The following is a 23,003-nucleotide window of genomic DNA, read 5'->3' on the forward strand; positions in this document are numbered from 1 at the left end:
AGATGACTGAAGACCTTCTCTCCTCCATCGCAAGAAGAGCAAGGCCGACAAGCACAGCTAAGGTACGGTGTGCACACCTGCCCACCGTTTGAGCTTTGCATGGACAGGCGGAGTCCCCCAGACCCTAGGCGGCCCCCGTGTGGAATAACGACTCAAGACAACATGCTATGGGATTAAAATTAGCCACAACTGTATTATGTTTCAGATGTGGGTAGACCTTGGTTCAGGCATTGGGCATTTATCCCTCCCAGTCCCCAGCCGGGGATCTGGGGAACATCAGGGTTATCCAGAGTGTGTGTGGGGGGAAGGGCTGGCTCTGGAGAACATATGTTCAAGCAGAGAGATACCGCCTCCATTACGCCGCCATCGCAGGGGAAAGCAATGACGATCTCTAGGCGTACGGCCAAAGCATCCCCTCAAAACAACCCCTTTATCGGGGAACCCTGGTATTGCCGCCGCAAAGAGGAGGGGGTGTGGGTCACCGCTACATGCCCACCCCCAATTTAGGGAAGATACACTAAAGGATTCCGCCCAAGGCCTGATACCGCCAAAGTGATGACGTTTTGCTACGGGAAAGGCAAACCTGCCAATGCAGAAGAATTCCTTTCCGGCCCTTCAACAGCGACCTTGACGTAGCAGCGCCCGCGTACCTGTGGAGAAAAGGTTAACCTGCAACAGAAGTCTTAACTGAGGGTGGGTAGGGTGGGAGAAGCTCTGGAGCCAACTGACGATTCCCAGGTAAGACCCTCCCCCTATTGTGTGAGCAGGTGGTCCCTCCCCCTACCTGTCCTGATCACCTTGGCAACGCCTCCCCAGGCGGGATTGGGCAAATGGTTGAGGTAGGCGGAGACCTCCAGGTATCCCACCTGGGGAAGGCGAAGCCAAACCTGTGCTAATAGTGCCACATAGGGTCCAGGGGGCTGTGCGCGACCATGCAAAGGGCGCCCCCCCATTTAATGTGGGGAGCGGTCATTCTGGCCTGAACGTGGCTGAAGTTGCCATAGAAACAGAGTGCTTTCATTAGCCCTACCCCTCCTGTGGGCAACAGACCTCCGAGCTGAGAAAGCCAGGCAACGGAGACATGAATGAAGTGGACGGGCCTGAATGAAGTGGACAGTTCCCTGGCAACGCCCCATGAAAGGACTCTGCAACTGTGACATCACCTAGCTCGGTTTGTTGGCGGACGCTTCCAGAAGGCAGGAAAATGCCGGATGAGATGATGTCATAGTGCTGCATGTCTTTTGTTTTGTTTTTTAAAAAACCAAACATTACCAAGGGAGACTTTGATTGGCGGTCGTCAGGCATCCCTTGTAACTTCGAGTTAGGCCTGAAGCCAATCTCTGCCAGAGGCTTCGCCACTGTCTACATAAAATGGAATCACCCATGTTCGAATTACAGAGCTGAACATGGCACTGCAACGTCTGAGGCGGCGGAGAATGGGTTGGGATTGCCAAGTGGAGGAGCATTAAATTCGAAACCCGTCCTTCTCTCTGGAAAGCATGCTGCTTCCCCATTTCAATGCCTTTCCCCTCTCCACTTTCCTGAGGTGTTTTTTTTTCCCCCGGAGGGGTGGGTTATGTAGAAATCTGAATTCCTCCAGGGTGGTGATTCTGTTGCAGAGAGGCAGAAAGGGGTTAACCAATCTGGGGGAAAAAAAGAAAAGACGGACTCTGCCAAGCTCCTCTCGATCTTTCCCGCTGATGGCAATTATCCAGAGGTTGGCAGCCAGCCCAGAGGCCTGCAGCTCTACAGTTCCCGCTGCTGGGGGAGGGCGGGGGGGGGGGGCTGCTCCACAAAGCCAGCAGTCCTGAGGGGATCACTTGGTGTGGTGCCCAGGAAATGACAAACAGAAAAGGTCACACATACTCTAAAAAGATATACTGCTCAGCAAATGTAATTGACATTGTGCGGTTTCTCTCTCTCTCTCTCTCTCTCCCCTCCCCTCCTAAATCCCCCCTCCCCTGCCGCTAACATCTCTGTAAAGTGCGCAGGGGCTTTCTAACATTTTCCAGATGTGGTAAACAACGGCAAAACAACAGGCCTTAAAAACAGATTATTATCATTTTCTTCTTTAAAAACCTCATAAGCCCACCACCCCACTCCAAAAAACCCTTCCTCATCGTTCACCTTCGTCCCTACAGGAAATAATTTCACACTTGGATAATATACTTAGTATGTTAGCAAAGGCTAATTTGTTGTTGCCGCAGTCCCGGCTTATAAATTGGTCAAGCTTTCTGTCTTTCGTTATTCACTCCCACCTTTTAAATCATGGAGCTCGCACCCTGTTGAAAACATAGTCTCTCTCCCCCCTTCGACCGCCACTTATATGAACCTCATGCACAGTCTCTGTGTATCTTCTACAATTCCCTGTCAGGTGCCAGCTCCCCCTGAACTGCACACTCCCTGTATATTATATTTGCAACAATCCAGCATGTGTCTGTGGTGGTGGGGCGTTGGTCGCAGACAGCAGCCTGTATCTCTTGCTGTTTTCCTGTAACAAAAGAAGAGGAAAGGTGTTTTTTAGCATCCAAAACAATGAGCGAGGTCGGAAAACCGAAAGGGATCAAGATGGAGGAGGGAGATGTTTGCAATTGCTGGGTGGCATGTGGCGGTTCTCGGTCACTTGGACGCCATTTGCGTGGGGCAATTTTTAAAAACAACAACATACACACAGCAACCGCGACGCGGTTGGAGCGTTGTTCCTCCCTCGCTGCCAAATGCAAATGGAACGGCTGAGCAGGGAGGGAAAGCTACAACCCCGAAAGCAAATTGAGAGCAAGGGGCAAAGAGTGTATATGCAATGTGCTAAAACACAAAATGTTTCTCAGCGTGATTGGGCAAAATTTTGGAAGGGCGGATGGAAGCGTTTACTGCTTTGAATGAGGAAAAAAAAAGAGTTTGGATTTGATATCCCACTTTCCCACTACCCAAAGGAGTCTCAAAGCGGCTAACATTCTCCTTTCCCTTCCTCCCCCACAACAAACACTCTGTGAAGTGAGTGAGGCTGAGAGACTTTAGAGATATGTGAGTAGCTAGCCCAAGGTCACCCAGCAGCTGCATGTGGAGGAGCGGGGAATCAAACCCGGTTCACCAGATTACGAGTCTACTGCTCTTAACCACTACATCACAGAGGCAGGACACCACAAGTTAATACACAGCGACAGGGGTTTTGGTTTTAGGAAGGGCTTAAGGTAAGGGGTTTTGAATTGGCCACCTTAAAACACAAGCACACCAGTGCCAAACCAGTTTTGCAATTCTCCTTCAAGCACCTTAATGCCATGACGTCTGCAAGTGTCACCTGTGCCCCTTGTCTGTCGCTTTCACAGCTAATGGGGAACATGTCATAGGCTGTCATGGCGGTGGATCTGGAACTGAGTCATGGAAACAAACCCATGGCCACTCCAGATGACCTGTTTGTTGAGCATTCATCTTGCTTTGCTCCCACAAGGTGAGATTGTATCCACGGGAGGACGGTCAGTTTGGGCAAATGGGGCTGTGCCCCACCAGGTACACCCTGCCCCCTTACTGACAAACTGGCAGGGGGGTATCTCTACCTGCCATTTCAATGCGTTTCCCTGTCGCTTTCCACAGCGCAACAATAAATCCATGGTGGCAGAGTTGGCCCTACCATTAGGCAGAGTCAAGGCAGCTGCCTCAGGCGGTAGATGCTGTAGGGTGGGCAGAAATGGAGAGGCATCTGAGCATATTTCACACGGCCTGCCTTCATCTTGCCAGTGAAGTAGAAAGACATATTATAGAATCACAGAATCATATAATTGTAGAGTTGGAAGGGAACCTAGGGTCATCTAGTCTGACCCCCTGCAATGCAGGAATCTCAGCTAAAGCATCTATAACAGACGGCCATCCAACCTCTGCTTAAAAACCTCTAAGGAAGGAGAGTCGAACACCAGTCCTCGGTGCAGCATGAATCTGTGACCCAGAGCTTCAGAAGCTTCAGAAGCTGGGCATGAAACTCAGCAGAGTAAACGTACAACAGAAGTGGCAGGGAGAGGCTGTGTAAAGCATGTTTACAGGCAGCTTATTCAGCATACATTGGACAAAAGGAAAAACATGTCTTCTCCCTTTCACGTCCAAGCAAGCAGCATAAGCAAAGTACAGATCCTGAAGCTGAGGCTCCAATACTTTGGCCACCTCATGAGAAGAGAAGACTCCCTGGAAAAGACCCTGATGTTGGGAAAGATGGAGGGCACAAGGAGAAGGGGGCGACAGAGGACGAGATGGTTGGACAGTGTTCTCGATGTTACGAACATGAGTTTGACCAAGCTGGGGGAGGCAGTGGAAGCCTGGCGTGCTCTGGTCCATGGGGTCATGAAGAGTCGGACACGACTAAACAACAGCAACAACAATATTGCCCTGAAGCAATTCCAGGACTTGACACAAACAGCCAATGGCATTTGCCTGAGCCCATACACATTCAAAGTGTGGAAAGGGCACAGAAACAAGCCCTGCCCCCAATTCCTCTGTGACCACTTGCCCCAGCCCTTTATCCCTCCAGACTTTTCATATTAAGCAGGATAAGGACACACCTCAACACACCTCTGCCATCAGGGGGGAGGGACCTGTGGTCTTTCAAATGTTGTTGGACTCCAGTTCTCCTCATGTCCAGCCAATAATAATAATAATAATAATAATAATAATAATAATAATAATAATATTTTATTTATATCCCGCCTTCCCCAGCCAAAGCTGGGCTCAGAGAGGCCAACAACAATAAAAGCAACACAGTTCACATAAAATCACAATCAATCAATTGAAATGCATTCTAAAATCAATTCATTCTAAAATCAATTCAAAATCAAATCAATGGCAACCATTGGGCTAGAGTTATGTGGGTTACCGAAGGAGGGGTTCAGACTGTGCCTTGGCCAAAGGCCTGGTGGAGCAGCTCTGTCTTGCAGGCCCTGCGGAAAGATGTCAAGTCCTGCAGGGCCCTAGTCTCTTGTGACAGAGCGTTCCACCAGATCAGGGTCACGGCCAAAAAAGCCCTGGCTCTGGTTGAGGCCAGCCTAACCTCCCTGTGGCCCGGGATCTCCAAGATGTTTTTATTTGAAGACCGTAAGGTCCTCTGTGGGACATACCAGGAGAGGCGGTCCTGTAGGTACGAGGGTCCTAGGCTGTATAGGGCTTTAAAGGTTAGAATCAGCACCTTGAATCTGCTCCTGTACTCTACCGGGAGCCAGTGCAGCTGGTATAGCACAGGGTGAATGTGATCCCACGGCGAGGAGCCTGTAAGGAGTTTCGCCATGGCATTCTGCACCCGCTGGAGTTTCTGGGTCAGTCTCAAGGGCAGCCCCTCGTAGGGTAAGGTCAGAGATGGCCAGGGCTGGTGGCAGTTGCCACTGAGCAGCACCTGGAGTATTATGGGAACACCTGGAGCAAAAGACCCCCCCTGCTGTACAGACCTGAAGCCTAATCGCAGAGTTGATTGTAGTGTGTTGAATTTTGAAATGGGTGCGTATTTCCAAAAACCTTTAATATATCTGTCTGTTTCATCTATTTTAGATGCCAAACTGGAAAATTGCAGAGCTCAGCTGGGCAAGTAAGCACACCATGTCGGAGAACAATGATTGGCTTTCTCCAAAGTATTGCTCAGAGCAGGCCCACAAAAATTAATGGACCTAAGTTAGTCATGCCCATTCATTTCAATGGGTCTACTCTGAACATGACTAACTTTGGATGCAGCTCTCTGAAATCAATTGGTCACTTCGAATTAACTCTCGCCAACGCAGCTGATACATTTGCTCAGCTTGGTCGATTCTTCCACCAACGTGAAATGTTACCGTTTCTTTTTAGATCACGTTTCATCTGGGCTCTGTCTCCTTGCCCTCTGCTTCCAGCTTCCCTCACGGAAATGAATCAACATAAATGTCAGGTTAAAAGAGGCGGACGTCCTTACACCGCACCATTGAATCTGGTGCAGAGACTGTGAAGATCAAACGGGTAATTTAATTAACACCAAGCCTGGCTTGCTGGGAACCAATGCCTTCCAAAAACCTGCTACTTTGCTCGCAGTTGTGAGGGTTGGGGAAACTTGGGGAAAATCAAGCCCAAGGAAAACACATAAAGGGTCCATCAGTTTTAGTATGAGATTGAGCAGAGTCGAACTTGGGTGACTTTAGAAAAACCTCCCACAACAACGTGTTGCGCTTCAAATACTATGTATTTTGGAAAGTTGTTCATTATATATTTGGACACCTCCCAGATAACGTAACCAAATTTTTCATGATTGTTCCTGAAATGAGGAGTAGGTTTCCATCTATGCTTGGTTGGATACAGTACCATTTTGAATCAAAATGGAAGACTGGACCTTTCAAAACTATACTGTTTTCAGTCAAATTTTGTATGAGATCAAGGAGCTGGCTTTTTTTTAAAAAAAATCAAAAATAAAAATCTGGGTTTACATAAAGGAAAGGAAAGCAAGCTTAGCAACTCCCTTAAAAACAACAACAGCAAATGGAAATAAAAGCAGCATTTATGGATTCAGCACATTGAACAAAACTATTCCAGAGAGTTAGGTTTTGCACGGCTTATTTCCATTCAAAGTAACGATGTTTTTTCTGGCTGTGCTTGGCAACCAAGAAGACCAGGCCAAAATGGATACTGAAGAGGAAAAACAACTTTATTGCTCAGGACAAGGTAGAAGATCTAGCACTTACATAATTGGCAGTCCAAATCTCTGTTGCCAAGTTGTGCTGGAGGAATGTAGCCACTCAGGCCTAATTGCCACTGAGGTGCTGCATCAGGTCTGGACTGTACCACTTCAAAGAGCGTTGAGTGGGGCTGTTACAGGACTGAGGGCTCCTCCATACAAAAAAATCCCTTCGCACAGGAAACTAGCATGCTAGGCTGAAACTCATCTCATGATACTAGAACTAGGAGACATCCAATGGTAAGCTGAAGGCCAGAAGATTCAGGACAAGCAAGAGAAGCCACAGTTAAGAGGATCCTTCACAAAGTGTATAAGTCAACTATGGAATTTGCTCCCAGAAAGGGTTGTGAAGGCCACTGGCTCGGATCTCTTTGGAAGAGGATGAGACTTGCACTCTGGACCATTCTCGGCTGATAAAGACTAGCAGGGATGGGACAGCTGGTTGGGCAGGGAGGTGATGGAGTGGTCCCTGCCTGCTTGAAGGAGGCAGTGGTAAGACCTCAAAAAGCTAAGCAGGGTCCGGTATGGTTTCAAATTGGATGGGAGACCATGTGTTTCTGTATTGCAGAGGGTGGACTAGATAACTCTTGAGACCCCTTCCAACTGTACAATACTATGATTCGATGACAGGAGTTTATAAAATGATGCACATCACGAAGAGAGTTGGTAGAGAAAAGCTTCTCTCTCTCCTCTCTCTCAACACTAGAACTCGTAGACGTCCAATGAAGTTGAATGTTGGAAGATTCAGGGCAGGTAAAAGAAGGTACTTCTTTGCACAGCACATAGTTAACCGGTGGAACTCCATCCCACAGGATACAGTGATGGCCCCAATGTGGATGGCTTTAAAAGAGGTTTGGACAAATTCATGGAGGAGAAGGCTTTCAAGGGCTACTAGCTATGATGGCAGTGCTCTGCCTCAGAGGCAGGTTTGGGGGAGCATGACCGGTTCGGTTGCACTGGGCACGAATCTCAGGGGTGCCACAGGGGGTGCCACAACCATGATGTAAAGGATAGGCCACTGGTCTGTTCCAGCAGGCTGTTATTGCGTTCTTACCTTCTTATGCCTGGGTGTGTCCAGTCTGAATGACAACATCTCTCCAAGGCCTCAGGAAAAAGTTCTTTCCTATCCGTTATGTATTCAGTGGTCTGTGTTTGCCTGAACTAAGGATTCTGAGCTCCTGTGTTCTGATTCGATACCTGATGCCCAATCACAGAACATTTCAGGATTTGGGCCCCTGCCATTGGCCCTTGCACTCTGAGTTGTGATTCGCAGCTTGGAAGTTTAGACAGCCAATCACGTTGGGAGTGGGAGTGGCCCAGGCTTTCAGGAATGTATATAAGCAGTTGCTTTGCCCGTTTCCCGGTTATGTAGTTCAATAAAGGTTCTTGCTGTTATTGCTGTGTCTTGCCTCATGGATACTCACCTGCACTTCACTATCTGTATCTGCTAGCATCCTTTTCAAAAAAAGACAACATAGCTTTATTTAAACAAACAAACAAACAAGCTACCTATTGCTATTTGTTTTTTTTAAAAAACCCCACATAGCTGTAAAATTTAACTTAGAGATGCCAGAGACTGAACCTGAGACCTCTGGCATATAAAAAGCATCTTCTTTTCCAATGCGCCGTCTATTGAGTGCATCCCCTACTAATAGCAGCTTACCCTTGACAAAGAATTATCAATCATTTCCAGAGAGAAACAGTCTCTCATTTGCCCATCAAACAAAGGGAATGAAGATGCAGAACGTTTTCTGCTCGCTTGCACTAAAAAAAAATTAATCCACCCACTTACCACAGCTCACTTTCCTCTTATTCACATTCCAGTGCAGTTCGTCAATTGCTTCTTTCCGCATTTGTCATCTGTTTGTTTCTTTAAACTTTCAGGAAGGAAAAAGGTATAGGGTGTAATTCAAAGTGGTACTAAGGAGATTGTTCTATTCTGCTCGCCTGATGGAACGGCAGTATCTCCTCTCTCCTCCCCTTGCATGCTGATCTGGGGGGTTCTCCTGTCACTCAAGAGTCGATCTGTGGGAGCACACAGGGGCACATGGAGGGAGGCGTGTGGGAAAGGCCCATTGTGCTCTCAGACTTGTTGCTCTGGCTTCCACTGGCACAACAAGTTAGTCGAATACCACCAGCCATGGTATCCTTCTGGAGCAGCTGTCTGAGCCAGGGTTGACCAGTACCACTTTGCAGTGGTTCTGATCCTACTTGGATGGTTGCTTTCAGAAGGTGGTGCCTGCAAAGTATTTTTCAGCCCTGTGGAGCCTTCAGCGTGCGGTTTGGCTGCTAATGTTCACATGTAACTGCTTTGGTGCACGCTCTAGTTATCTCCTGCTTGGACTACTGGAATGTGTTCTACGTGGGGCTACCTTTGAAGGTGACCCGGAAACTACAACTAATCCAGAACGCGGCAGCTAGACTGGTGACTGGGAGTGGCTGCCGGGACCACATAACGCCCGCCCTGTGGAACACCCTCCCATCAGATGTCACAGAGATAAACAACTACCTGACATTCAGAAGACATCTCAAGACAGCCCTGTTCAGGGAAGTTTTAAATGTGTGACATCTTAGTGTATTTTTGGTCTTTGTGGAAGCCGCCCAGAGTGGCTGGGGAGACTCAGCCAGATGGGTGAGGTACAAATAATAAATTATTATTATTATTATTATTATTATTATTATTATTATTATTATTAGGTCATCCAAAGTTTCATCAGCCTTAAATACACTGATGACACAGCTCAACTTCTCCTTGACATCTGCAGGTGTGGCAATGGATGTGCTGGACCGACATTTTGCCTCATGAATAGACTAGGTGAGAGTCAATAAACTGAAGCTCAATCCAGACAAGATGGATACACTATTTTTGGCTGGTTCCCTTGACAGGATGTGCCTTGCTCCTGATAGGGGAACTCTCCCTATGAATCTGTTCTGGATCTGTTAGTGTTTCTTGAGGCTCAAGTGGCCTCAATGACACAGAGTGCCTTTCATCAGCTTTGGCTAGTGGCCCAGATGTGCCCTGTCTGGACCATGACAGCCTAACATCTGTTGCGAGCTAGATTACGGCAATGCATTATATGTGGGACTGCTTTTGAAGAAGGTTCAGAGTTTGGATGACCAGATCAATGACCAGTGCAAGACACTCTGAGCATATAAAAGCGAAGCAGCCTTAATATCTAGGAAGGCCACATAGAGACGTTCTTTGTGGAGCTGCATGTACTTAGCGGCTAAATGAGATAACACCATGCAATTGCGTAAAGTGGATTTCCCTGGCCTAAACCCTGCCTGCTCTGGACCCATGATGTTATTTTCATCAAGCCAAGTAGTTAGTTTATTTAACAGATGTTTAGCGTACAATTTCCCGAGGTTTGACAATAGACTTATTGGCCAGTAGTTGGACAGCAGCTTTTTATCACCCTTTTTAAAGATTGGAATAATTCTAGATTGCTGCCATGTTTTGTGCCACTTGGGAAGTGGTAATTCTGTATTGATTTGCTTTGGATGTTTGTATGTGATGCCAATAAAACGTTTGATGATATAAAAGCAATTCTGGTAAAATTGCACTGGCTACCAGTTTCTGGGATCAAGCTGAAGTGGTTGTTTTGACTCATGTGGGTCTGAATCCCAAAGCCTCAAGGACTGCCTCTCCCCACATGAAACAACCTGGACCCTTGAGGTTACAGGGAACCAGAAAGAGGGTCTTCTCAGTAGTGGCGCCTGCCCTGTGGAACGCCCTCCCTTCAGATGTGAAGGAAATAAGCAGCTATCTTATCTTTAAAAGACACCTGAAGGCAGCCCTGTTTCGGGAAGTTTTTTAATATTTAATGCTGTATTGTTTTTAAACACTCGATTGGAAGCCGCCCAGAGTGGCTGGGGAAAGAAACTCAGCCAGATGGGTGGGGTATAAATAAATTATTATTATTATTATTATTATTATTATTATTATTATTATTATTAGCCTTCTCAGAGGGAGGTCTGGAGAGTGACAACACAAGTAAAGGCCTTTTCTTTGTTGGCTCCCTGCTTAGGGAATGCTCTCCCCAGGGAGGCCCGCCTGACACCATCTAGACAACAGGCAAAAATGTTTCTTTTCAGCCAGGCTTCGGCCTTCAACCTGGAACACTTTCGATACTGTGGCTGCTTTTAGTGGATGGGATGAGTTAGGCTGCTTTGGGATGAACGTTGATGTTTGTAGCTCTTGTTCTGTTTTAACTTTATATATTGGCTTAAATTTTTTATTATATTGTGACTTACTTTTCATATGAAAAGTGACTAATGTCAAATAAATATTAATTCTACTAATTCTACTACTAATAAGAATAAATCACAGCATCCCATCATGTTGATGCAAAGGCATTTTATAGCTTGGGGGTATACAGGTGTTAGAAAATGCGAGATTTGAGGGTCGTCTTTCTCCCTTCCAAAGTGGGTAGTTGTTGGGTGGGAGAGCTGAAACTGCCACTCCGACTATCATCTCTGCCATCCTGCCGATAATTAATATGTTAACACAACCTATTGAGACAACTGTGACTGCTTTCAAACACAGGCCAGGCTTATTTGATAAAATATGAAAGCTTTCCCCATTGCTGGTGCCTGTCACTTATTACTTGCCTAATAAATACTTTAATTACATTTAATAAATAATGTATCCTGCCTCACTGAAATGGTAATTCTTTTAAATTAATTATTAACCGAACGCAAAAAGGTTTATTGCGAGTACCACGAAAGGAAATTTCTGCCTTTAATCTAATGCGATCATTCATTATGCACAGTAAAGCCTCTATTTGCATATTATTAGCAAGGTAACCTTTCGCCTTCCCAGCGACAATTACGGCGCATCTTAATGCAGAGATGCATTAGCTCCCGATCTGAGCCCAGTGATGAACAATACGTTGCAACAGCCTTGTTTATGGCCTCCTGCCAAATGCTTTTTAAGAGAAACAAAAAAACAAAACAAACAACAAACAACCACACGCATCTCCCTAATACACCACAATGACAAAATGTCCGGTAAATGCATTGTGTCAAGTTGTTAAAGGTGGAGCTGCAGATGGTAAATTGATGAGAAGCAGTAAATGCTGGGCTGTTTAATCCCCTCGAGGACCTGCCCATAAAATAATCCCAACAAGGTTTAAAGAAAAAACCACTTAATGGTCTTTGAAGGACTGGGCTGCCCCATGAAAGTTTGATTATGCCTTGCCAATTATACAGATCTGCCAGTGGTGGTTTTCTATACCGTTACAGGTCAGTTAGGCGCTTCCCCTAGGGCAGAAACACATGACCGGAGCAGTTCTGGGGTGTTACTTTTCAAGTGTAGAATTGATTTATTGCATTTATAGCTCACCTTTCCTCCAAAGAGCTCAAGGTGCTGTATATAGTTCTGTAAAGAATAATGGTTTAATTTCCTGAAAAGAGAATGTTGCTTATGTTACCGTATTTTTCGCTCTATAAGACGCACCAGACCACAAGACGCACCTAGTTTTTGGAGGAGGAAAACAAGGGGAAAAAAATTCTGAATCTCAGAAGCCAGAACAGCAAGAGGAATCCCTGCACAGTGAAAGCAGCAATCCCTCTTGCTGTTCTGGCTTCTCAGATAGCTGCGCAGCCGGCATTCGCTCCATAAGATGCACACACATTTCCCCTTACTTATTAGGAGGGAAAAAGTGAGTCTTACAGAGCAAAAAATACGGTAAATTGCTGTGTATTTTTAGCATAGGGTTTTTCCTGTGGCGGTGATTGTGTGATTGGCTGGCTGTGAGTCACATGAGAGAGAGGCATGCCATTCTGTTGTGACTGTTATTCCAGTAACTGTTGTTTTTAATTGTTTTTTCTGTTCTGGTCTTCTCTCTCTGTGTGTGAGGGAGAACGACTGCTGAGAGAGGTTTCTATGGATGCTGCTGAAGACAATGTTGTGTCAGTGTGGCCTCTCTGGGGTGAAGCAGACAGAGGAAGATCCCTAAATGTTAATAGGGAGAAACCTGTGCTCTCTGTAAGGAACAAAGTGAATAGGCATGAAATTGTAGAAATGTTCTCAGTTATATGTTATATAGTCTTTCCAAAGAAGTTATAAATCACCCAGAAGAATTACAGTGGTACCTTGGTTGTTGAACTTAATCCGTTCTGTAGCACCTTAAAGACCAACTAAGTTAGTTCTTGGTATGAGCTTTCGTGTGCATGCACACTTCTTCAGATACCAAGAAGTGTATCTGAAGAAGTGTGCATGCACACGAAAGCTCATACCAAGAACTAACTTAGTTGGTCTTTAAGGTGCTACTGGAAGGAATTTTTTTTGTTTTGACTATGGCAGACCAACACGGCTACCTATCTGTAACTTAATCCGTTCTGGGAGTCCATTCAACTCCTGGAACCGTTTGAAAACCAAGGAGCAGCTTCCAATTGGCTGCTGGAGCATCCTGCACTCAAGTGAAAACCACGGAAGCTGTGGCGGATGTTTGGCTTCCAAAGGACATTTGAAATCCAGAACACTTACTTCTGGGTTTTCGGCATTCGGGACCCAAAATGTACGAGTACCAAGGTGTTTGAGAACCAAAGTATGACCATATTTAGCTTCCTGGCTGTAAGCTACTCTGCATATCATGTCTGTGTGTCTATCTATCATCTATCTATCTATCTATCTATCTATCTATCTATCTATCTAATCTATCTATCTCTATCTATCATCATCTATCTATCTATTATCTATCATCTATATCATCTATCATCTATCTATCTATCTATCTATCTATCTATGTATCTATCTATCATCTATCTATCTTTCTTTCTATCTATCTATCTATCTATCTATCTATCTATCTATCTATCATCTATCTATCTATCTATCTATCTATCTATCTATCTATCTATCATCTAATCTATCTATATCTATCTATCATCTATCATCTATCTATCTATTCTCCTCTTTCTCCTCATTTTCTCCTCACAACAACCCTGTGAGGTAGGTTAGGCTGAGAGTGAGTGACTGGACCCAAGAGGCACCCAGTGAGCTCCATGGCAGAGTGGGGGATTTGAACCCTCGTCTACCAGGTCCTAGTCCGGCACTTTAACAGCTATGCCACGCCACATGCTGGAATTCTTCTCCCTGTTGCTTAGAGCAATACTGAGACAGGCAGTTGGTCCACCTGGCTCAGTATTGTCTACACTGGTTGGCAGTGGCTCTCCAGGGCTGCAGATAGGGACATTTCCACTCCAACATGGAGAAGCTGGGAACTGAACCTGGGTGCTTCTGCATGAAAAGCAGATGCTCTACCACCAAGCAATGTCCGCTTTATGGACATATTATAGCAAATGTCGGAGACTGAACCCGGCACGTTCTGCTTGGATGGGTAATAAGATCTTGAATGCCATCTTCCAGGACATCTAATACAAGAGAAATTGGCACAATTAGCTGTGGTTCCTGCACTCCATTGTAGAGCTGGAAGGAGTCCATAGGATCACCTAGTCCAACCTCTTGCAACCTAGGAATCATAACAGGTGGTCTCCCATCCAGTTGGAAACCATACCGGACCCTGCTTAGCTTTGCAAACGTGCCAGCAGTTTTATTGCTGCGCCACATACATTGCACCCTTCCAACTCTGCAATTCTATGATTCTATAATTCATGCATAAATAGTAACAGAATAGAAACCTATACTGTATATTTTTTTAAAAAAAATTTGGGGGGATAATAATAATAATAATAATAATAATAATAATAATAATTTTTAATTTATATTCCGCCCTCCCCAGCCGAAGCTGGGCTCAGGGCGGCTAACAACAATCAAATAATCCAACATTCTAAAACATTTCATTATAAAAATTAATTAAAATCAAATTGACGGCAACCGTTAAGCAAAATTCTGTGCAGATTGCCAGAGGAGGGAGTCAGGCTGCGCCCTGACCAAAGGCCTGGTGGAACAGCTCTGTCTTGCAGGCCCTGCGGAAAGATGTCAGGTCCGCAGGGCCCTAGTATCTTGTGACAGAGCGTTCCACCAGATTGGAGCCGCAGCCGAGAAGGCCCTGGCTCTAGTTGAGGCCAGCGTAACCTAGAGTGGTAGTACCAAATTTCAGCCCCCCTCCTTGCATGCATTGAGATTTTCTAGAAGAAGCAAAATGTGGGTGCCGTCCCTTTGCACGGAAAGGACGAACATTAAAACAATGTTTCTTTCCCAAGGAGGAAAGCAGAATATATATATCTCCACGGGCAATTATGTTCCCCCCTCCACAAATAAATTTCCAGCATTACACAGATGTTGCAGGCTCTCCAAATGCAAATAATGCAAACCTGAACATGATTCAACTAATTTTCTATAAGGCAAATAAATTTCATTCGCTCGGTGTCTCATCATCTTAAACCCCCTTCAGGGACAATCAGCGGCATTACATTTCTCTGAAGTCCTTTCTCGTGTGTAATATGCTATTGGCTACTTTATAGCTAATATACATGTGGCAAGCAAACAAATTGTCCCACAGTGATTTCTTTCCCGCTAAAGTGATTTCTCTATTAAAATGAAAAAAGGGGGGAGAGTGCGGGGGGAAAGAGAGTAAAAGCAAGTAGGTTTAGGGAATATTGATATGAGAAATGGATGTTGGGGAGGGCTCTCAGCTCAGTGGGAGAGCACATGCTCTGAAGAAGAAGAGTTTGGATTTGATATCCCACTTTATCACTACCCGAAGGAGTCTCAAAGCGGCTAACAATCTCCTTTCCCTTCCTCCCCACAACAAACACTCTGTGAGGTGAGTGGGGCTGAGAGACTTCAGAGAAGTGTGACTGGCCCAAGGTCACCCAGCAGCTGCATGTGGAGGAGCGGGGAATCGAACCCGGTTCACCAGATTATGAGTCCACCACTCTGAACCACTACACCACACTGGCTCACACTGGCTCTGCTTGTGGAATATCCCTTGTTATAATCCTCACAATTTTAAGGACTAGGAAAGTCATCAGCCTGAGAACTTGGAATGGGCCTGTTAGCCCCAACCATGACACTGGTACCTTTTTCTCACAGTCTAAACAGAAATGGGGGACAATTTCAATTCAGTTCACAGGTGGACCAAGTTTGAGATGCTACTATCAGTATGTAAAGCACTTAAAAAGGTAAAGGACCCCAGACAGTTAAGTCCAGTCGTGAACGACTCTGGGGTTGCGGTGCTCATCTCGCTTTACTGTCCGAGGGAGCCGACGTTTGTCCGCAGACAGTTTTTCTGGGTCATGTGGCCAGCATGACTAAACCGCTTCTGGCGAAACCAGAGCAGTGCACGGAAACGCCATTTACCTTCCCGCCGGAGTGGTACCTATTTATCTACTTGCACTTTGATGTGCTTTCGAACTGCTAGATTGGCAGGAGCAGGGACTGAACAATGGGAGCTCACTCCATCGCGGGGATTCGAACCACCAGCCTTTCAATCGGCAAGCCCTAGGCCCAGTGGTTTAGACCACAGCACGACCTGCATCCCTTGTGTGAGATTTAGGGAGGGTCTAATCTACCCATTTTGGTTTATCACAATTTCTCATTTTTGTAACTTTACATCACTTGCTGCATGTTCACATCAGCTTGCGATTAAAAAAAGAAGACCAAATGAAAACCCACCAGCATTTTAGTGGGAATTTATCTTAATATACACAGTTTTGTATTCTGTCTTGGCTAAAATATTCAAAGCAGCTTCCCCTAAGAGAGCAGTTCCCCTAGCTGGGTTAATGGGTTTTTGCCATGTGTGTCCACTTGTTAGAATTTAAGTCGTGTTTTAAATGTATTTGTGTTTGTAACAGTTTTTCATAACCTTATTTATAAATTGTCTTGAGACAATGGTTTTGAAAACAATTAATAAATTAATAATATGATGTGTTTTGTATGTTATTTTCATGAATATATACATTTTTATGCACACTTTATCCTAGTGTTTGTACATGTGTCTATATATATATATTACACATTACATGGCTGGAGAACTGCATTGCAAAATTTGGAGAAGTGCAAATTTCGAGGGATGGCTGTGTTTTGGTTTGTGTATTGTTTTGGAAAGGGCAAATCAGGATGAATTCGAACTGAATCCAATTTCTCTGCCCATCCCTAGTGGAATTGGTTTGTTGTCTGTTCAAACATCTGTAAGCCTCCATTTATTTCTCTTTTATGTGGGCTAGGAAACACAGAATGCTTGGCTTTTCATCGTAAAACATGATATACCACCTTTTCTTTTCCTTGAGTCCATTGGTTTCTCTTCAATATTTTCCCTCATCCATAAGTAAAACCTTTCCCCTCTCTTATATTCTACACACACACACACAAAATGACTTCCTTGTGTGTATCTATGGTTTCAACATTAACCTTTTCCTCTCTGGGACACTAATTTGTACGAATTATGTCCATTCCCTAAAGCAAGGTGATATTTATCATGCCATAAATTCTAACTATCTTGAAGGGGGGAGAGAGCGCTGGAAAGGCAAAGGGAATCTCTTCACCTCAAACTGACCCTTCCAGGCCAGGACACAAGGGAATGGGATAATGATGCTCTCTAAGAATAGAGGATTTAGATTGTAGGTTGCTCATATGATCTATCGACTCATTCCACAAGACAGTCCATATAATCAAAATCCTATACTGGAATGGCTCCTGAATCGAAACCTCCGGTGCTCTGTCCCGGCTAGGTGTCAAGGCTGATCTAGGAGTAGCAGTGTGAGGTAATCTAGGAGATGGATACACCAACTGTGGGGCAAAGTTGGTAGCATGGACCAAAAGGGTCAAAAAGCAAATTAGAAGTCGTGACTAAAGGACAAACTGGGAGGCAAGACCAAAGTCCAATCCTGTAGGAATATGCCATTTGTCAGGGACAGTGTTGAGGAGGGCTGTACTGAGGAAGAATGGTGGGAGCCACCCCCTCCCTCTGATCCTGATCCTGAATCTTCCCGTGAGCAGGAGGACAGTATAGATTTGGAACAGTGGTTTGAAGAGGGGCATAGTTCAAAAGGCAGAAGCTGGGAAATACTGGATGGGGAACAACTAGGTGAAGAAACAGTGGAAGAGAGAGGGTTAACAGATTCACAGTCTCTGGACAGCACACACACACACACACACACACAAACACACACACACACACCCTGTCCCCAAAGACACGGAGAGCTCAGAAAGTGTTAGAACAGAAAGAGCAGAGGCTATAGACTCAGATTACAAGACGTAGGAATGATGTAGATTAATAGGGATGGAAGGGGGGGGAGTGAGCCTTAATTGAGAGCACCACCATTTCTGGTAGACGTGTTCTTTGTGATTATTAAAAAAATCTAACTGGTAAGATGTTTCTTTTGTTTGTCCTCTTATTTACTGCCACGGGAGAGGAAGCTGATTCCCCAAAGCCTGTTCACCATTACTCAGAAAGTCAAGCAAGACTCACCTGGGACAGGAAGTCCTCTGGTCCCACTTCTTGTCCAGGAGTCCAGGTGGATGGAGCCAGTTCAGGACCAGCCTGAAGGTCACATTGGAAAGGATGACACCTGAGATGGTGCCCAAGCAGCCATTCTCCATCGCTTTCCCCATTTCTCCCTCACAACCCAGTCTAAACCAGTGACCTTGGTGAGGGGGAGGAAAGAAGTAGTGGCAGGTGTTCCAGAGGATCTAGCTTTCTGCGGCCATTAAGGAGAGAAGAAATTGCCTGGTGAGTAAATAAATAAATGATTAAAAGGAGGCCTTCGGAAGAGGCCATTGTGGTATATTGGTTAGAGTGTCAGTCTAGGACAGCCTTTCTCAACCTGTGGGTCCCCAGATGTTGTTAGACTACAACTCCCATCACCCCTAAGCTAGCAAGGCCAGAGCTCAGGGATGATGGGAGTTGTATTCCGACAACATCTGGGGACCCAGGTTGAGAACCGCTGGTCTAGGACGTAGGAGGCCAGGGGTTTAAATTCCTTCATGGCCATGAGACCCACAAGGTGATCTTGGGGAGCAATCACCGCCTCTTAGCCTAACCTACCTCACAGGGTTGAGAGAGTGATGTAAACCACCTTGAGCTCTAAGGAGGAAAAGGGGGCATATAAATGAGATGATAGGTAGATAGATAGATGATAGATAGATGATAGATAGATAGATGATAGATAACAAACAAGACCAGGAAGGCTAGAAACTGCAAAGTACTGAAGAAATGTTGGAGGCAATTGCTGCCACAATGGTACCTACATACGCTTCAGGTTACAGACTCCGCTAACCCAGAAATAGTACCTCGGGTTAAGAACTTTGCTTCAGGATGAGAACAGAAATCGTGCTCTGGCTGTGCGGCAGCAGTGGGAGGCCCCATTAGCTAAAGTGGTGCTTCAGAACGAATTAAGTACTTAACCCAAGGTACCACTGTATTCACACCCATTAGGGCAAATAGGACCAGGGGTGGCAGTGCCTATTAGCTTCCTCTTCCTTCGTCTCTGTGTTTGCAGGGACGAGAATGGGTGTTGAACTAGTACTGGTTGACTCTTCCTGTGGTTGACTCTGGTTCCACCTACTGTTGGCCTCCTGTGTTACACCTTACCGGGCACCAGCCATGAGATGCCAGCTGGGAAATGTGAATTTTGTCAACATCACTAAAGGTGCCTGAACAATAGATCACTCAGGTTCCCGTGCGGGTGGCTACTTTGGACTCATAGGACTTGACACTTTTAATTAACGTGTTTATTAAAGCATGCACGCAGTTCTCTCTTGGCACCAGGAGGGGGCTGTCCACGCTGTTTGGGAAGGAATGTGGTGCCTCAGCAGATTCAGCTCTCTCTTGTCAAAAGCCTTTTGCAGAAAGACCTCCCCACAGCCGAGTCCCAAATCATGTCTCCATTTACACTCCTTCCCATTAGTTAATTCATTTCGAAGAACTTGGCTAATGCTTTCAATCGACATCATTTAGCTTTGCAGACGACAGTGACCTCAAGCACATAGATCTATCATGGTCTCTTGTTTTGCTTGTCTCACGTTCTCTGCCAAGACGCAGCAGATGGCTGGAACCCTTAAAAGCGGGGCAGGAGGAAATGAAATTGGAAAGAGAGGCCTTACGGAAACGGACGCATACATTGTCAAGGGCAGTGCACACATTGGGTCAATTTTTTAAAAAGAGGAATTCCAACAGTCAATGGATACAAAAGCAGCAGAAACAACCCATTAAGTGATGATTTTATCGTTTGTTTGAATGGAGCCATCCGTTTATGATTCTGTGTAAGCTAAGAGCGAGAGATAAAAGAAGACCTCTGCTCCGAGGTGCTTACAATCTGAGATTTGACAAGCACCACAGTCCCTCTCAATTTCAGTTTCTCGTTTTTCCTTTCTTCAATTCATATCCGCAGCAATGTGAGAATTAATGGGCCATAGCAAGTTTATTCTGAAAGTGCAAGGATTTTCGCTTGTGGAGGAGAACTCCATGCTCCTCTCCTCTTCCCACCCACATCCTGACCCTTCCCAAACTTGCTCTGGAGGGTTGGGGGAACCCCCAGGACAGATTTAGGGGGCACATAGGCGAGGAGAGGAGGAGGTTTTGTTGTGCAAATGAAAATTCTTACACTGACAGAACAAGTTGGTTGGATAACAGCATGTTATATAGTCATGAAAATTCGCCAGCACTTTAGTGTGAAATTCCCCTAATAAGCACGTTTGTTTGTTTTGCAATCATTTTTTATTAGATTTTCCAAAGTTTGACATATAAATTTCAATACATAATCAATTTATCTTTTCTCAACTTCCCACGCAATTTAATAAAAATTTATTCAAAAAAAATAAGCGCATGTTTTTATTCAGTTTTGACCAATATGCCAATTTCTGCAAGGAACCTTCCTTAATATAACACATATTTATGTGTTATTTCTCCTAATGCACTCATTTTCATACACATCATTTGGTTGGAGACCTGACATTGCAAAATTCAGAAAAGTGTGAATTTCTAAGGATTGCTGTTCTTGGTGGTCTGTTTATTGGTTTGAGAATCCATGGGTTTGAAACAAAATTGAATTTCTGCCCCATCCGTATACCAAACGGATGGGGGTGGGGATGCAGAGGAAGGCCAATTGGGAAAAAAGAGGATATAAGAACATAAGTGGAACCAACAGGCCAATGACCCATCTAGGCCAGCAACCTGATCTTACAATGGCCAACCACTGTTATTGGTGCTGTGGTCTAAACCACAGAGCCTAGGGCTTGCCGATCAGAAGGTCAGCGGTTTGAATCCCCGCGACGGGGTGAGCTCCCATTGCTTGGTCCCTGCTCCTGCCAACCTAGCAGTTGCCAATAAAGCGAGATGAGCACCGCAACCCCAGAGTCGGCCACGACTGGACCTAATGGTCAGGGGTCCCTTTACCTTTACCTAAGCCGCTTTAGGATTCACTGAATGGAAAGCGGAAAAGAAACACAATAAATAAAATAAATCAATCAGAATAATAGCTGTCAACCGCCCCTTATTTGGCGGGAAACTCCCTTATCCCAGTGCCGTGTCCTGCTGCTGTCCCGGACTGATGATATCCTGTAAATTTCCCAGGTTTCAAAGGAAGCAGCTCCTCTCCCTCCCTCCCTGCTGGCCAGGGAGGAGGGAGGCTCCAATTGTGTTGCTGGGTTGCGTTGCTCACCCAATAAGGAGTCTAAGAACGACTGGGGGGGTGGAGCTTGCATGCCGATCAAATTGGCTGTGTTGCCTGGGGACTCGCCTCTGCTCAGCGCTTCCCAGTGGAGAGGTGACGGTGGTTTCCCTTGCTGCATCCCCTTTGCCGGGTTGCTGCGCTGTGGGAAGCACCTCTTGAAGTTTTGTTTGGCTGCTGGCTGGGCTTCTGCCTTTGGCTCGGAGGGGCTCAGAAGTTGAACATACCTGTGTTTGGAAAATCCCTTATTTTGGCTGCTGATCCCTTATTTTCGAGGCTGCTGGTCCCTTATTTTCAAATCTGTAAGTTGACAGCTATGACCAGAATTGTGAGCTGGGAGTCAAAGACTGACTCCAGTGGCTACTAATGGCTTGGCTACACTCAGCCAGGTCTCTCTCTCCCCCACTCCATCTTTCAATGTCAAACTCTCTCCTGTGCTGTTTCACAAAATGTTTTTGAGAGTCATTTCCCATTCAAAAGCATGTATTCAAAAGCACATGGCATCCCAGGGTGCTTACCTGAGAAACAGCATCACGTCTGCAAGGTGTATCTGGAATTAATTATTTGGATCCTGTACCACCCACAGCCCTCTGGGTAGATATGCACAAACGATATAGGCTCTGATGGCAGACAACTCCTCTTTAAAGTACGTAAATCTCTCTCCATTTCTAAAACAAAAGGAAAATCAAGATCTAGGGGTACTGAATCGAACAATTCCACGGAAATGAAAATAATTCTCCTGACAATCTTCTCTTTCTGAAGTGCTAGTCATTATTGCTGCCAGTGGAACCCCGGCCAGTTTTAAAGTTTAAAATGGGCTCTCTCAAAAGAGCTATTTATTTTGAGTAGGTGGCAATTTCCTGGCCTCACCTCACCCAGAAATTTATATAGTATTTTAGTAGCTATTTGCCTCTTGGCAGTTTTTATAAAGATTGCTATTTTTAAAAGCTCATGGCAGCCTTTCAAGTGTCCGTTGGTTTTCGGTGGAACTCTGCATGTGTTTTTTCAATCTCGTTTTTCAGCCGCTTCATAAATTGCTTGAGTTCTGTCATCGTCTTCATTCTATGGATCCACTCGCATGACAGGGACATAGTTGGAAGTTCGACTGGCGTGATATTTGAGTGATTTCTCTGTGTGCCCACCTGGAACTACTCTGCCATGGAAGATGGAACATCTCCAGTGTGAGATGATGAACACTGGTGAGCCAGTGTGGTGTAGTAGTTCAGAGCAGTGGACTCGTAATCTGGTGAACTGGGTTCGATTCCCCACTCCTCCACATGCAGCTGCTGGGTGACATTGGGCTAGTCACACTTCTCTGAAGTCTCTCAGCCTCACTCACCTCACAGAGTGTTTGTTGTGGGGGAGGAAGGAAAAGGAAATTGTTAGCTGCTTTGAGACTCTTTAGGGTAGTGATAAAGCGGGATATCAAATCCAAACTCTATCTCCAACCCCTTGGCACTTGCTGGTCAGGCTCCGAAAACCCCTCACAGAGTTACACTTCTCAGAATTGACCCCTCTTCAAAGGGAACTCTGAAAATTAAATCCTTTTAATAGGACCAGGAGTCTCCTCACAAGTCTCTGCTCCCTCAAGAAACTACAGCTCCCAGAATTCTTTGGTGGGGGGGAAGCCATGATGGTTTAAAGCGGTATCATAGTGCTTTAAAATGGATGGTGTGAATGCGGCCTCCCCAAAACATGGACGTTCCACCTGAAATGGAAAAGAGGGAGGGATTTTACCCCATTCTCTTGCTGCAGA

This window comes from Podarcis gaigeae (assembly GCF_964106915.1).
Source record: "Podarcis gaigeae genome assembly, chromosome: 11".
In the NCBI taxonomy this organism is placed as follows: Eukaryota; Metazoa; Chordata; class Lepidosauria; order Squamata; family Lacertidae; genus Podarcis; species Podarcis gaigeae.